Consider the following 10,011-nt stretch of genomic DNA (forward strand, 5'->3'; position numbering starts at 1 on the left):
TAATCTCTTCAGCTCCAAGGCTGCCTTAAAAGCTACCTCAGTGCACGTATTTCACAAACAATATCAGCACCCTAGCTGAGGTGGGAAGAATTGAAAATGACCCTGCTACAAATTTTAAAAAAATTCATGGAGAATTTTAATTCTCTATCCTCTTTGGTAGCTTGCTGATGAACCGATTCTCCATAATTTTTCCCTATTTGATGTGCCTAATGTCTTTGTCAGTGCATGAATGCTCGAACTCATGTGGCACAGAAAACATTTGTAAGGAATTTTCAAAATGTGAATTCAAATAGGGTCTGAAACAAGAAAATGGTTCAAAGAAAGTTAAACACACAGAATTATATTTTAGTGTTTCATGAAGAGAAAGAATTTTGTATGTTAAATTAATATTCTTGTGATCCAACAATAAGTCCAATCAGAAAAAATGAGAAATTACACTTTATTTATGTATGACTTATCAAAATCTATAAGTGCATTCTACTGTAATGTATAACTAATTAAAACAAATCAATAAAAATTTAAAAATGAAAAATAATAAATAAGGAAAACACTTGTAATAAGATCTGAGATGAAACAGTACAAAACTGTAGTTGTAAACAAGTTGTAGAATGTCTAATAAGTTGCAAAAGTTTGTAGAAGGCAAATCCAAAAATAGTTGTACATGTGATTAAGTTTGGTATAAGCAGATCAACATAAAACAAAGGTTTTCCTAAGGGCCAATTTTAATATCTTAATATGAAATATAGTCTAAAACATTGATCTTCTCTCATCTATCAAGGGAATTCCTTGGGTCTGGTAGGTTTTACTATTTAAAAAACAAAATGTTAAAGGACTTAGGGCTTGCACTTTTTTAAAACTGTTTTAAAGGGTTATTTCATAACAGGTTAAATTTACACCTGTTAATTTAGGTTATCAAAATATAATTAACTGCAAAATATATGTGATTGCATATGCCTATATATATGAAAGCAAGTATTTGTATGAGCTTTGTCTCAATAGTATATACAGGCAAAGGAAGCTTTTCTCAATGTGTTGTAGATAAAATTTGTGTTACTTTTTACAATGGAATGGTAATTTAAACTTTTTTTTAGGAAGGCAATGCAAATATCCTGATTTGTTTAAAGATTGACAATATGAAACATGAAAACATTTTCCTAATGTTTTACAAAATGGAAGATGAGAACTCTTCATTTTTCTGTTTGATGCATGTTTTAGATGTAATGCTGTGTTAAGTTACCATACATTCTGATACACTTAGGAACCAATTCATGAAAAATTTGCAGAATGATCCTTTTTAAAAGTGACAAGGACCAACCTCAGAAATAAAATACCTCAAGATTTGGCAAGAGGCCACCCTCACCTGAGTTGGGACTCTGCCTCTGATCATTCTCCATGTTGGGTTGGCTCCAAAGTAGGCAAATATTAAGCTTATTTAACTTGTGTTCAAAGACAGATTCTTTTTCTAAACATTACTTTGGTCTCAAAATAAATGAGATATAAAATTTAAATAAAGTTTGGGTAACTCACAAAAGATATTCAGGTCCATAAAGGAGTTTAAAAAGAAAGTAAAAATTGTGTGCATATGAGTATTTGTAGAAGATAAATAGATATCAATGATACATTGTGTTCATCTTATATTATCCTTCTAAAACTGTGTAAGTGTCACCTTGTAGTGTTTGCAGATGAACTAATGCTAACAGAAAAATATGAGTTAATTTAAGACAAAAAATCATCACCTAAAGAACAAATACAATAAAATGCTGTTTTCCCAGTACTTATGCTAGTGCTAATTAAATGAAAAGGGTAATTATAAAAGAGAGATATCACATTAAAACACATTACTCCCATGTTAAGCCTCATGAAACTGAACTACTGGATATTTAAAGCCAAACCAGAAGACCAAAATGATGGAAGTAACAGATCTTGGAAGAAAGAGGCAATAATTTGGCCTTGTCCTCTAAGGTAAGCCAGGACTCAGGGGAGGATGGCAATTCACCTAGGACCTGGGACTCCAATGAGTCACTGGACTGCCAGATAGGAGGGATGCAGAGGACCCTAGGAAAGAGGAAGCCAACCAGTGCCTATTCTACAAGGAAGAGGGTCACAGATAGGAACATGTCTCTGGTGTTTCCAAGAGAACTCTCTATATCAAAATTGTAGTCCAAAATTGGTGATAAAAATAATTTTTCCCATGTTAAGCAGAAACTATAAGAGTTCATACCCATTAAGCCAGCACCTCAAAACATCTTTAATTATATATTTCAGACCAAAAAAATGAAGTTAGAAATCAATAACAAGGAAAAACACAAAACCATTTAAACAACTGATAGATTAAATAACACGTGCATGAATGAATAATGACTAACAGAAAAAATTAGAAGTCAAAATGAAATGCAAAGGGCATAATCTCTTTAATCAAAGACATAGACTGGCAGTTTGTATTTTAAAAATTCCAATCACATGTTGTTGACAAGTGACTAATTTTAGCAATACATCATTCACAAACTAAGGTTGAATGGATGGGAAAAGATGTACTAAGCAAATGGAAACCCAAAACAAGCAGGAACAGGTACCCTCATATAAGACAAAAGAGACTCAGCCAAAATTAAACTGAAACGATAAAGAAGGTGAATTCATTCTTGTTAAGGGAATGATCCAACAATAAGATACAATGATTGTAAGTACTTATACCCCAAACAATGATGTATCTATGAACATAAAAGGAAACTTCCTCAATATAGGAATCAAATAGCCACAATACAATACTAATATGTGATTTCAACACACATCTGATCACTAGATAGATCATCAAAACACAACTAAAGAGATTAAATAATGCACTTTGGAATAAGAAAAGAATCATGGAAGAAATCAGAGAAGAAATGAAAAGTTTCTTGGGTGAAATGAGAAGAGATTCAATATTTAAAAATCTCTGACAGTATGAAGGCATTTCTAAGAGGAATGCTTATATTACTGAGTTCCTACATTAAAAAATCAGAAAAATCCAGAATAATTAATCTGATATTTAGCCTCTACTCCCTAGTAAAACAACAAACTAATAGCAAAATAAGTAGCAGACTGAAAGTTATTAAAGCTAAAACCAAAATTAATGAATTTACAATAAAAAAGGAATGCAATGAATAAATGTAGCAGGGTGTTTCTTTGAGAAGATAATCTAATTGATAAGCACTTTGTGAAAGTAATCAAAGGAGAAAAAAGACCCATGTTAACTAAATTAGGGCTGAAAAAGGAGATATTGTCACAGGCATGACTGGATCCTGGGGATCATTAGAAACTATTTCAAAATTTATGCTCCAGTATGCAAGAAAATGTTGAAGACATTGTCAAACTTCTAAAGACATATTATCTACCCAAATTGAACCATGGTGTAATAGCAAACATAAACACACCAATATCAAGCAATGACACTGAACCACCAATTAAAAGTCTCCACAATCAAAATACCAGGACCTTTTGGATTCTCAGCTAAATTCAACAATATTTAAAGAAAGAATAATGCCATCTCCCCTCAGATTATTCTATTATATAGTAAGTGACAAAAAGCTACTAAACTCATTTTATGAATCCAGTAACATATTGATACAAAAGACAGACAAAAATATCAAAAAAATCTTCAGAAAAATATCCTCAAGAATGTGGTTGTAAATTTTCCAAATAATTATTGATAAAGCACATTCACAAACACATTATGATGGAGCACCATGGTCAAGCGGTTTTCAGTCTAGGGATGCAAGACTGGTTGAACATACACAAATAGATAAATGTAATTCAAAAAATAAATATACTAAGGGATAAGAATCACATAATCATCTCAATAGATGTGGAAAAGGCAATTGACAGTTTCTAGAATCCATTCATGTTTTAAACAATACTTACTAGAGATAGAACAAAGAAACTCACATTAGCATTATAAAGGCCATATATGAGGAACACAGGACATCATTATACTGAAAGAAGAAAAACTGAAATAATTTCATCTAGAAAGAGGATCAAGTTGGGGATGGGGTCATGGCTCAGTGGAAGAGCAGTTGCCTCTTATGTGTGAGGCATTGGGTTTAAGAAGATTCCTAAAACAGCCAAAGCACTACTGAATAAGAAGAGTACTAAAGAAGGCATCACAATACCTGATCTGAATTTATAAAGTTATAGTAACAAAACAGTATGTGTTGGAATCACAATTGACATGAGTACCAAGAGAACATAACAGAAGACACAGAGACAACCCCTCATATATACAGCCATCTGATACTTGACAAAGGTGACAAAATTTATGTTGAAGAAAGACAGTCATATTAACAAATGGAGCTGGGAAACATGGATAGCCACACATAGAAGAAAGAAACTAGATCCCTGTCTCCAACCTGCAAAAAGTCAGATCATAAAAGTTCGAAGATGTAGGAATTAGACCAGACAGCTTTCACCTGGTAGAAGAAAACAGTCAACATTCTTTCTTGTTGAAGCTGGCACCAAATTCCTTAACAAGAATTCTACTATTCAAGAAATAAAAACAAGAAACAATAGGTGGAATGGCATCACATTAAAAAGCTTCTGCACAGCAAAGGAAATGATTAAGAATGTGAATAGAGCTTAGGAAACAGAATAAAATGTTTTCCAAGTGCTTCTCTGCCAGGGGATTAATATCCAGACTCTGCAAAGAACTCAAATCCTTAACAACAGCAAACACCAAACAACCCAATCAATACAAGGGCAAAAGAACCAGAGACATTTATCAAAAAAAAAAAAAAAAAGGAACATGAATGATCAATAAATACATGAAGAAAAGTTCCACATCTTTAGCAGTCAGGGAAATGCAAATAAAAAATATGCTCATATTACATCTGACTCCAGCCAGAATGGCAATTATCAAGAACTTGAAACATAATAAATGCTCTTGGGGACATGAGGTAACAGGCACACTTGAACACTGTTGGGGGCATTGCAGACTAGTGGAAATACTCTGGGAAGTAGTATGCGGAGTCCTCAAAAAAAAAAAAAACCTAGGAATTAAACTGCCAGGTGAAACATTTATACCACTCCGTGTTATTTATCCAAAAGAAACAAAATTGGCACATGATAGTAATACAGTCACTTCAATGTGACAGCATCACAAATTATAATAGGTAAAGCATGGAAATATCTCAGAATCAACCCACCTACAGATGACTGGATCAAGAAATGGTGATATATATATATATATATATATATATCATATATGTGATATCTATATATAGATAGATACACACACACACACACACACACACACACACACACAAACACAATGGAGTTTTACCAAGACTTTGGTAATAGTGAAATTCTGGCACTTACTGGCAAAAGCCTAGGAATAGAGAACATCATGCTAAGTAAAATTAGTCTCAGAAAATCAAGGTCAAATGTTTCCTCTCACATATGGAGGTTAGGGCAAAATAAAGGAAAGAAGGAACAGATGATCAGATGTCCTAAAGACATAGGGAAGACAGGTAAAGCAGGAGGAGATTCAGAGGGAGAGTGGAGGGGTGGGAAAGGGGAGGAAATGCAGAAGGAATTTAAAAAATCATACAATGTGCACACATAAATATACCACAGGGAATTTCACCTTTATGTATGAGCAGAACCTACCAATCAGAAATAAATAGGAGAGTGAAAGGACGTTCCATAGAGTAGAGGAAGGAGTTCAGAGGAGGGAGGAGAGTGGTGAGGAAAGAGGTGGATATGAACAGAAATAGAATTCAATGCATGTATGATTGTGTCCGGATGAACATAACTACCCTGAATAAGTGTAACACCATGCTAAAAATCAGAGTTTCTAACAAAAGTCCATTAGATATCTTACAGCAGGGTAGGGTTCGGGGAAGGTTGAGGCAGGAGGAGATAAGAGGCCTGAACAACGTGGCAAGAGGGCACAGGACAGAGAAGACTGCAGGAGGACAGTGAGCAGGGGTCCCCAAGGAAGCCAAGAGAAAGTGCCAGAGATCACAGGGGTCATGCAGCCCTCTTTCTTAATTTGTTTTCTTTCTTCACTGTTGAGGTTTGAGCTCAGTGACTCACACAGAATAAGCAGGACTCTACCACTGAGCCTCATCTCAGTGGAAAATAAAACTTAAACATAACAAAGGAAAACATTAAATACGAGAACACATCAAGTAATATAGTTAATACTAAGAGATTATTTCTTATTCCACCATTTTTCATGTTCTAAAGAGACAGACATCATTACCCTATGTACATGTTTTTGTTGCAGAGCTTGAATAGAAAAGAATCCAGGTAATGTAAATAAAGGGTCTTGTAGTTGAAAAACAACAGAAATTAGCACAGAAGTCTTCACCAACCACCAGATGTGATGATACAAAGCAGGATATGAGATGTGAAAGGACTTTTTGTGAAGCTCATGAAGCCCACCCGCTCCACCCCAGGGGATTCCCAGTGGCCTCCAGGCATTTCCTTTCTGTAACAAAAGAAGTCTTTTTAGGAAACAGACTGAAGGAGATGCCCACTTGGATGTGGCTCTCTGATCTCTGCTCCATCTGGGAATGGGGTAGGTCACCTACAGCACATGATCCAGATGACCTGGTAGATAAGGTGTAACAGATATCACTGGACCAGAGGTTGTAATGCCAGGGCCACGTGGGGAGGGTGCTGTTCACAGTGTGGCATGAAGATGGAGGCCCAGCTGTCAGGCAGTGAAGAGAAGCTGGAATGATAGTGGAGGGCTGGTCTTCAGGGAAGCTCTCAGGTCATAAGCTCTGGAAACACATGCTAAAGGCCAGCGTATGTGAACTTAGGATCAAAAGAGTGTGTGTATGTGATTCATATGTACTTACACATAAATATATATATATATATTCATCTATATATACATATATATATATATAAACACATGCAAGTATCATCAAAAATGTTGCAGAACCTACATGCCAGTGCTGATCATGATGCTCCAAACTGAAACATACTCACATGTTGTGTTGACCTGTTTCTGCTGCATATCCAAATGCCTATACAGATACTTTCTTTGAAAGAGAAATTTATTGATTCTACAATATGTAGAAATTATACTCCACTTATGTATGATCTATCAACATGTATAAATGCATTCCACTACCATGTACAACTCATTAGAACACATAAAAATTTAATCAATTAATTTAAAAAATAATTTATTGAGTTACAGTTCTTGAGTTTCAAGAACACAGTGCCCCTATCTGCTCAGCTCTGGAGAGGGCCAGTCTCTGCAGAGCTCTGATGAAGGCCTCATAGCAGATGGAATCACAATTGTGAGAGCACATGCAGCAAAGTCCACAAGGCGGGACAGGGAGTGAGGGTCAGCAGAAACACCTGCACTTGCTATAGGACAACTCATTCTCATGGTACCTTATATATTCCAGATCATCATTATTCACCTTCAGGATGACCCCTCCATGACCAAACACCTTGTTTTGCATCCACTTCTCAAAGACCCCATGACCCAATACCTCACACTGGGGCATTTGCCACACGTGAAACTTGTGGGTGGAAACGTGTCACATCCAAACTAAAGAACATGTACATCAAGAGAGAAATGCTAGAATTATTTGAAATTCCTTCAGTTAAATTCTGGCATTGCCAAATTTGGAGTATATGGAATTTTCCAAATAAAATATAAAACAGATCTTATTCAACTATTACATTTATGTAAATTGCAAAAGATGTGAATGTGATCTAGGCTGTTATAGATAACATACTGGTCACTCTAGGGGACCCTTACAAGAAAGAGGAGCCATACAAACTAGGATATTGTTTTATCACATAGGAGCTTCATGCACAAGTGTGTGCAGTTCATGAAATTTCACTGAGAAATGCATGCCAACTTATAAATAAAAACATTTCAAAGATACATATAAGTAATTCAATAATAAGTCATAAAATATGTATTAGTACCCAGTGTTTTATGTGATCAAGGTGGACTGTAAACAAAGTTTAGATTGTAATTCACTTATGAAAAGATGAAATATTTCATTAAAAAATACAGCAGAAATCAATAAAGGAAATCCATTACTAGCTGTTTAATAAAGAGGACATCAGTAGACCTTTGCTTCCCATCATGTCCAAGATTACATAAAATGTATGTTCAAATTTATTTTAAAAAGACAAAGGTTCGACAGTGTTCACTTTGCTATTTCCTTCAAGAGGAAATAACCATAACCAGCTGAGGCATAACCATAAACATAGATAAATAAAAAATACATCCTCCATGTTTTCATAATTTAATCAACCAGTATAGCAGGAAAAAAGAGCAGATTATATGCTGAAGAATTTAGCCAAGATTGTAATTAGTATATTAAATCTAAAATTTGTATTTGTTACATCTAGTTTTCCAGAAACATTGTTGGATGGATAATAACCTAATCTATGTGATATGCATTTGCACATACTTATGTGCATATACACACACATGCATGTGTTATAATAAACAAGAAAGCATATATGTGTGTGTGGATCATCATCTTCCTGTAATATGACTGTATCACTATTCTTTCAATTTTGAATGAAGAAACATGTAAGAATCATGCAAAAGGTTATAATTTACATGTTCCTCCTGATATCAGGGATTTTGTATTTCTTATCCAAGTGACACAGAACCTGAATGCACTGGAGTCCCTGCTCATGAGAAGAAAGGGGCTGACAGCTGGAAAACATCCAGCTACTATTGCAACCAGGTTCACCAGGAACCAGTTGGGATTATGAATATGAGTCAATCAAATGTGAAAAGTGCAGAAAAGTGTGTAAAAATACACAAAGGTGCTCAGCAGGAGGATGGTTTTAGTGACTCTGGACTCAGGGGAGGACCTGGGGAAGTGAGTCGTGTGATCATGCTGCATTCTCTGCTTGTGCCTGTGCAGGATGAGCACCAGGGAGCTACTGGCGCAGAGCATGAGTCCCACACACACAGGGCATCAAGGAATGATACCACTGAGGCAAAGAGTGACCGTAAGGGTCTGTCAGGATGAACACCAGAACAGTACCCATAATCTATCACGCTTGTGATGTTAACTTTGCTGATTTTTCCTGTCATAAATGCAATAATCATGATATTTATGAGCAGATAGACAATCCAGGTCAGGTATATGAAGGAACAAATATACTTGGGATCTTTTAATTTAAGCTCTGAAAAGCTGGAGTCCTCAGGACTGATCTTGATGACCTGGTAGATGCAGGAGGCAGGTGCTGCCAAAGGACACACCCCTGCCAACCTTGTGAAGATAGAAAAGCAGCTTGCATCCCATATCATTGAGGAAACTATTCACTCCAAAAGCTGCCACTGTCTGGGGAACTCCCCTACACAGGAGGGTTAGCAAGTTGGCCACAATCAAGTGCTTAAGAATCAAGTCTGTGTCTTACCCTGCACCCAGTGAAGTCAAGGATCAGGTAATGAAGGAGAAGAGAGGAATTTCCCAGAGCTCCAACCACAGTCTGTGACAGGAAGATGATTCCTACAGCCACATTACTGACTGTCATCCTGCCAGTTCCCTGCTGTCCCAGCCACAGGGTCCTGCAGGGGAGGAGAAAGCCTGGCTGCACTTGTCCTGTCAACCAAAACCAAGCATTGCCCCCTCTCCTGAGTGCTCACTATAAAAACTTATTTAAGGTTTTATTTTCACTAACAGGTTTTACTGTGGGTTATATAAAAAGTTAAAACATGAAATATGTATGTGAAGCCAGCACATGGTGATTTGCTGGGGTCCAGCTCTAGCAGCTGTTGGGGGCCCAAGATGGAAGGGTGGCATCAGCATGGTGGAGAAACACAGACAGAGACACAAAGTGTTCTGAGACTGAGTCTGAATCTTTATTGTTCACAGAGTCTTTTTGTATGTTTTTTCTTTGGCATTGATTACATCATGTCATGGTCAATACAAGGAAATGTTAAGTAAAAAATCTTCAAGAGTATAATTAATGATCTTATTCAATAAACATGTTTTTACTGTATGATAGCTTAAAAATAAAAACAATTCCCAGCAA

At 36.0% G+C, this 10,011-nt stretch overlaps 1 pseudogene across 1 annotated transcript; it reads right to left on the minus strand.

Annotated features, from left to right (window-relative positions):
• Nucleotides 1-8,577: 8,577 nt before the first annotated feature.
• On the minus strand, nucleotides 8,578-9,510 carry LOC306648264 (vomeronasal type-1 receptor 4-like; annotated as a pseudogene). Its single transcript has one exon. The product of its transcript is annotated as a vomeronasal type-1 receptor 4-like (transcript).
• Between the last annotated feature and the right edge of the window lie 501 nt (nucleotides 9,511-10,011).

This window comes from Sciurus vulgaris (assembly GCF_902686455.1).
Source record: "Sciurus vulgaris genome assembly, chromosome: 17".
Lineage (NCBI taxonomy): Eukaryota > Metazoa > Chordata > Mammalia > Rodentia > Sciuridae > Sciurus > Sciurus vulgaris.